This window comes from Mus caroli, unplaced genomic scaffold (genome assembly GCF_978045245.1).
Source record: "Mus caroli unplaced genomic scaffold, Mus_caroli_1 scaffold_15, whole genome shotgun sequence".
In the NCBI taxonomy this organism is placed as follows: domain Eukaryota; kingdom Metazoa; phylum Chordata; class Mammalia; order Rodentia; family Muridae; genus Mus; species Mus caroli.
In genome coordinates this window covers 93,079,459-93,087,165 of record NW_028227270.1, presented here as the reverse complement: position 1 = coordinate 93,087,165, position 7,707 = coordinate 93,079,459, and positions in this window count along the sequence as shown.

The following is a 7,707-nucleotide window of genomic DNA, read 5'->3' as shown; positions in this document are numbered from 1 at the left end:
ATTGCTCTGTAGTAAAGCTTTAGGTCAGGCTTGATGATTCCACCAGAGGTTCTTTTATAATTGAGAAGACTTTTTGCTATCTTAGGTTTTTTTGTTATTCCAGATGAGTTTGCAGATTGCCCTTTCTAATTGGTTGAAGAATTCAGTTGGAATTTTGATGGGGATTGCATTGAATCTGTATATTGCTTTTGGCAAGATAGCCATATTTACTATATTGATCCTGCCAATACAAGAGCATGGGAGATCTTTCCATCTTCTGAGATCTTCTTTAATTTCTTTCTTCAGAGACTTAAAATTCTTATCATAAAGATCTTTCACGTCCTTAGTTAGAGTCAAACCAAGGTATTTTATATTATTTGTGACTATTTTGAAGGGTGTTGTTTCCCTAATTCCTTTCTCAGCATTTTTATCCTTTGTGTAGAGAAAGGCCATTGACTTGTTTGAGTTAATTTTATATCCCGCTATTTCACTGAAGCTGTTTATCAGGCTTAGGAGTTCTCTGGTGGAATTTTTAGGGTCACATCTAAATACTATCATATCATCTGCAAAAATTGATATTTTGACTTCTTCCTTTCCAATTTGTATCCCTTGATCTCATTTTGTTTGTCAAATTGCTCTGACTAGGAATTCAAGTACATTTTTGAATAGGTAGGGAATAAGTGGGCAGCCTTGTCTAGTCCCTGATTTTAGTGGGATTGTCTCCAGCTTCTCACCATTTACTTTGATGTTGGCTACTGGTTTACTATAGATTGCTTTTATCATGTTTAGGTATGGGCCTTGAATTCCTGATCTTTCCAACACTTTTATCATGAATGGGTGTTGGATTTTGTCAAAGGCTTTCTCCGCATCTAAGATGATCATGTGGTTTTTGTCTTTGAGTTTGTTTATAAAGTGAATTACATAGATGGATTTCTGTATATTAAACCATCCCTGCCTACCTGGAATGAAACCTACTGGGTTAGGATGGATGATTGTTTTGATGTGTTCTTGGATTTGGTTAGTGAGAATTTTATTGATTATTTCTGCAATGATATTCATAAGGGAAATTGGTCTGAAGTTCTCTATCTTTGTTGGCCTTTCTGTGGTTTAGGTATCAGAGTAATTATTGCTTCATAAAATGAATTGGGTAGAGTACCTTCTGCTCCTATTTTGTAGAAGCGTTTGTGAACAACTGGAATTAGATCTTCTTTGAAGGTCTGATATAACTCTGCACTAAACCCATTTCGACCTGGGCTTTTTTGGTTGGGAGACTTAAATACTGCTTCTATTTCTTTAGGGGATATAGGACTGTTTAGATCATTAATCTGATCCTGATTTAACTTTGGTACCTGGTATCTGTCTCAAAACTTGTCCATTTCATCCAGGCTTTCCAGTTTTGTTGAGTATAGCCTTTTGTAGAAGGATCTGATGGTGTTTTGGATTTCTTCAGGGTCTGTTGTTATGTCTCCCTTTTCATTTCTGATTTTGTAAATTAGGATGCTGTCCTTGTGCCCTCTAGTGAGTCTGGCTAAGGGTTTATCTATTTGTTGATTTTCTCAAAAAACATCTCCTCATTTGGTTGATTCTTTGAATAGTTCTTCTTGTTTCCACTTGGTTGATTTCGCCCCTGAGTTTGATTATTTCCTGCCGTCTACTCCTCTTGGGTGAATTTGCTTCCATTTGTTCTAGAGCTTTTAGGTGTGTTGTCAAGCTGCTCATGTGTGCTTTCTCTAGTTTCTTTTTAGAGGCACTCAGAACTATGAGTTTTTCTCTTAGAAATGCTTTCATTGTGCACCATAAGTTTGGGTATGTTGTGGCTTCGTTTTCATTAAACTCTAAACAGTCCTTAATTATTTTCTTTATTCCATCTTTGACCAAGGTACCATTGAGAAGAGTGTTCATTTTCCACATGAATGTTGCCTTTCTATTATTTATGTTGTTATTGAAGATCAGCCTTAGTCCATGGTGGTCTGATAGGATGCATGGGACAATTAAATTATTTTTGTATCTGTTGAGGCCTGTTTTGTGACCAAGTATATGGTCAATTTTGGAGAAGATACCATGAGGTGCTGAGAAGAAGGTGCATCCTATTGTTTTAGGATAAAATGTTCTGTAGATATCTGTTAGATCAATTTGTTTCATAACTTCTATTAGTTTCACTGTGTCCCTTTTTAGTTTCTGTTTCCATGATCTGTCCATTGATGAAAGTGTTGTGTTAAAGTCTCCCACTATTATTCTGTGAGGTGCAATGTGTGCTTAGAGTTTTACTAAAGTTTCTTTAATGAATGTGGCTGTCCTTGTATTTGGAGCATAGATACTCAGAATTGATCGTTCTTCTTGGAAGATTTTATCTTGATGAGTATGAAGTGCCCCTCCTTGTCTTTTTTGATGACTTTGGGTTGGAAGTCGATTTTATTAGATATTAGAATGGTTACTCCAGCTTGTTTGGCAGACTATTTGCTTAAAAAATTGTTTTCCAGCCTTTCATTCTGAGGTAGTGTCTGTCTTTTTCCCTGAGATGGGTTTTCTGTAAACAGCAAAATTATGTGTGCTGTTTGTGTAGCCAGTCTGTTAGTCTATGTCTTTTTATTGGCGAATTGAGTCCATTGAAAGTAAGAGATAATAAGGAAAAGTAATTGTTCTTTCCTATTATTTTTGTTGTTAAAGTTGGCATTCTGTTTTTGGGGCTGTCTTCTTTTAGGTTTGTTGAAGGATCACTTTCTTGCTTTTTCTAGGACATGGTTTCCATCCTTGTATTGGTTTTTTTCTGTTATTATCCTTTGAAGGGCTGGATTCATGGAACGATAACGTGGGAATTTGGTTTTGTTGTGGAATACTTTGGTTTCTCCATCTATGATAATTGAAAGTTTGGCTGGGTATAGTAGCCTGGGCTGGAATTTGTGTTCTCTTAGTGTCTGTATAACATCTGTCCAGGATCTTCTGGCTTTCATAGTCTCTGGTGAAAAGTCTGGTGTAATTCTGATAGGCTTGCCTTTATATGTTACTTGACCTTTTTCCCTTACTGCTTTTAATATTCTATCTTTATTTACTGCATTTTTTGTTCTGGTTATTATGTGTCAGGAGGAATTTGTTTTCTGGTCCAGTCTATTTGGAGTTCTGTAGGCTTCTTGTATGTTCATGGGCATCTCTTTCTTTAGGTTTGGGAAGTTTTCTTCTATAATTTTGTTGAAGATATTTGCTGGTCCTTTGAGTTGAAAATCTTCATTCTCATCTACTCCTAATATCCATAGGTTTGGTCTTCTCATTGTGTCCCAGATTTCCTGGATGTTTTGAGTTAGGATCTTTTTGGATTTTTTATTTTCTTTGATTGTTGTGCCGATGTTCTCTATGGAGTCTTCTGCACCTGAGATTCTCTCTTCCATCTCTTGTATTCTGTTGCTGATGCTTGCATCTATCGTTCCAGATTTCTTTCCTAGGGTTTCTATCTCCAGCTTCGCCTTAATTTGGGTTTTCTTTATTGTGTCTACTTCCCTTTTTAGTATGGTTTCGTTCATTTCCATAACCTGTTTGGAAATGTTTTCCTGTTTTTCTTTAAGGACTTCTACCTTTTTGTTTTTGTTTTCCTGTTTTTCTTTAAGGACTTGTAACTCTTTAGCAGTGTTTTCCTGTATTTTTTTAAGTGAGTTATTAAAGTCCTTCTTGATGTCTTCTACCATCATCATGAGATATGCCTTTAAATCCGGGTCTAGCTTTTCGGGTGGGTTGGGGTGCCTAGGACTGGCTGAGGTGGGAGTGCTGGGTTCTGATGATGGTGAGTAGTCTTGGTTTCTGTTAGTAAGATTCTTAAGTCTGCCTTTCACCATCTGGTAATCTCTGGAGTCATTTGTTATAGTTTTCCTGGTTAGAGCTTGTTCCTTTCCAGAATCTGTTATTCTCTACCAGCAGACCTGAGAGACTAGCTCTCTCCTGAGTTTTGGTGGTCAGAGCACTATCTGCAGGCAAGCTCTCCACTTTCAGGGAAGGTGCACAGATATCTGGCTTCGGACTTACCTCCTGGCATAAGATTAAGGTCCAAGACAGGGCCTGTCCCAGAAGCTGTTAGATTCTATAGTCCACTCTCACCTGTGCAGAGTAGTCTCAGTGGGATCTAGGAACCAAGATGTCTCCCACAGTTGCTCCAGCAACTCCCTCCCTGGCTGGGCAGACATCTCTCCTCTGGCAGGGAAGGTACCTGGATGTTTGGATCCCGAAACAGGGACTGTCTCAGAAGCTCTGTGGCTTCCACCTGTCCCAGAAGCTGTTAGCTTCTGTAGTCCACACTCTCACCTGTGCAGACTAGTCTTGGTGGAATCTGGGAACCAAGATGTCTCCTGCAGATGCTTATAAATACTTTCTTAGTCCAAATGAGAATGTAGTCACAAGAAGAATCAAAGCAAAGCAAACAAGTATCCAGTAGTAGAAATCCACATTTTATATCTCTATTCCCACAAGTAGATTATTTATTAATTTGTATTTCATGAGCAGTACAAGAAGGATGGTGCCATTCAAATGTCCATTCTAGGCACAGTCATTTCCAATCCTCAAATGTAATGAAATTGTTCCTGAAATTTTTAGTTTTTCAGAATATTTAACACATGTGCTAAGAAAACTAGATGGTCCCAAATAGAGAATGAAATTAGATCCATATCTATCACTCTGCACAAAATATACCTCAAAATGTGTCAAAGACCTCAATATGAAACCTGAAGTCTGTAACTCTATAGAATAAAGGGTAGGAATTACACTTTATGATATGGATTAGGAATGGACTTTCTAAATAGGAGTCCATTTGCCCAGAAACTGAGGTGAACACTTGGAAAGTGAGACTTCATAAATTAAAAACCTTCCATACACTTAAGGAAACAATTGAGTGGAAAAGAAAACCTGTACTTGATGGAGAACCTTTGCCAACTGTGCATATAATGGGATTTGATATCAAGAATATAGAAAGAACTCATAAACAGAAGAACTCAGAAAAATGGGGCCCCCACACTGAAAATGTGTGTTCTAAAAAAATTAAACTAAGTTTACCATGTGACCCAAGTATATTACCACTCAAAATGTGCCCACAGGACTGAACATCCTAGTTCGCAGATACTTGCTCAGCTGTGTTTACTGCCACCCAATTATGATATGAAATAAATAAAACCTAAATGCCCTTCATATGGTGAGTAGATAACAAATAGAAAACTTGGAATGGAGGTGCCTAATAGCCTATGTAACCCCTGTGCTATATGTAGGCCCAGGCTATGCGCTGGTCTCTCAAGCTCCCACAAACAGGAATGAAGGTAGCAAATAGCCCAGAATGACTACTCCACTATCTACATGCCCTAGACCATACCAGATCCTCCCCTGAGTTCTTAGGATAACACACTTAGTATAGTCTAGAATCCAGATTCATGGCTTGCATGTAAGTGACATGTAATTTAAAAAAAGTTTTGATGTCATTATGCCTCATTGTGCATATGGGATTGTGTTACATCAGGGAACTTTTTTTTTTCAAAGTGTACTATATTAAATATACCTAAAATAAACTGTCTCTTAGCAGATTCTAGAAATTTGAATCAACAGTGTCTACTGAGTTGTATTAAACTACATTTCCTTCTTGTTTTATATGTATCACTAGCCATGCTGTTTGCAGAGACCCCCCCAAAAAAAAAACAAGAAATGGTCATATTACTTTATACTTATTTAAAATTATATAAAGTATATATAAGTGTATGTGTATACACACAGATTGACTTCAAATAATTTATGCCACTTTGAGTAATAATGCCTCCCTCAAGAGCTACTTATCAAAATTTTCAGTGACAGGCATGGGAAACCATCCTTCCAACCAGTCAGCAAAGCACAGGGAATTCCCAAAACTATATAGGTTTTTGTTGTTGCCCTTGGTTGCCTCCCAAAACCTGAAAGTGATTCCCTATTGCTAAAGAGACAACCCATTTGAACATTGAACCTGGAAGATTTGAGCTGAATATGGCCTGCAAGCCTTTTCCCTAAGGACTAGCTTCTTAGCTTTCATAGTACTCAAGAACACAGTGGAAGCTGGCAAGGGAGAAAGATATCAATTGCGCTTCATAGTGTCCATGAACCACAACAATGATGAACACAAGGTAAACCGAAAGGTACAATAGTGACAATTGTATCTTGGGGGTAACTAACATTTCTCTAATTGAAATTAAGGCCCATCCAGCAGTAGAAAAAATATGCCTGTTACTGTGAACCTAGCCAATAACACATGTATCCTTATATACTCAGATAAATGTAGCTCTCACTTCTCATCAAAGCTTCATTTTGCATCAGGCAGAGACCATTATAGAAAGCCACAACTCATCAAAATGTAGAGAACAACTGTCCGTAGAGTACCTAGCCACAATTGCTACATTTACAACACAGCCCCCTTCATCTAAGGCTTAGGGAGTATCAGAGAAATGAGGCATATTATAAAGAGCCAGAGGACCAGAAAGTCTTCTGAAATATTATGTATTCTAGATATGATAAGAAAAGCATACTCATAAAAATCTCAAGAATACAAATCTCTAATCAAATCCTGGACAGTAACATCACCAGTTGACATGCTAATGTGTATAGAGGATATATCACAAGGCTCCACAGCTAAATGAAGAACTACAAGCAATTCAAAACCTCTGAGAATGGGAGGATAAGTATTTCACTGAGAAGAGCTCCCTAAAAGTTTTTTCAATACCACTAGTCAGCCATAAATCAGTCATAAATACATACAAACAAGTAACACAAAGCAGTCCCAATGGTGGAGATATATATATATATATATATATATATATATATATATATATATATATATATATATATGTCATAGTAGTCATAAAGTTGAGAGTAAGGTACATGAGAGAGATTTGATGGAGGAGAAGAAGGGAGAAATTGTATGATTATATTTTAGCTAAACAAAAATCATTTATTTTCCTAAGCAAGGCAGTCTGAAGATTTGTTTTTTTCATAGAGTATAAAGTAACAGAAAAGGGCTTTGCCTGACCTAAACAGTGATCAATTCCTATTTCCAACACTTGAAGGAGTTATTGTAGTTTCTCCAACCCAGAAAAGGGTGGATTCTTTTGATATGCTCCTCTCTGATACCACTGTAGGTGTAGTACCAGCCATTCTAACCATTCTATTAAGAATGCAATCAGACAAAAAAAATGCCAAAAAGAAAAGTTTCAGGGTATGTTTGTTGTTTTTAATTAGATGGGGAAAAGAACATAAATTTGGGTGGGTAGGAAGATGGGAATGATCTGGGAGAACTTGAGGCAGGGGAAAGAATATGATCAAAATATGCTGTATAAAATTAATTAAGATAATGGTAATATTTAAAAAACAACACTGTCACCTATGGACACACATTGTAGATCACCATGAGCACCTATCTCTTTTCTTCAGTGTCTAAATGACTCTCAGATAGTATTTCATGAAACTCTCAATGCAGGTATTAGAGTTTCAGCCTCCAAATTACTTATTATAAACTAGTACACAAAATGGCACATAAAACATGTTACATTGAACTAATACAGAGTTCTGTCATGCATCATAAAATTGCCTGTTTCCTATCCCAGAACCACCAACATAACATATAGAGTTTACAATGCCTACAGGCAGCATAGTAGAGATCTTCATGAATTCATTCTCATTCTAATACAAGCAAGCAAATTTCCTACCATTCTAGGTGTCTGAATCTTTATTCTACGGTACAAG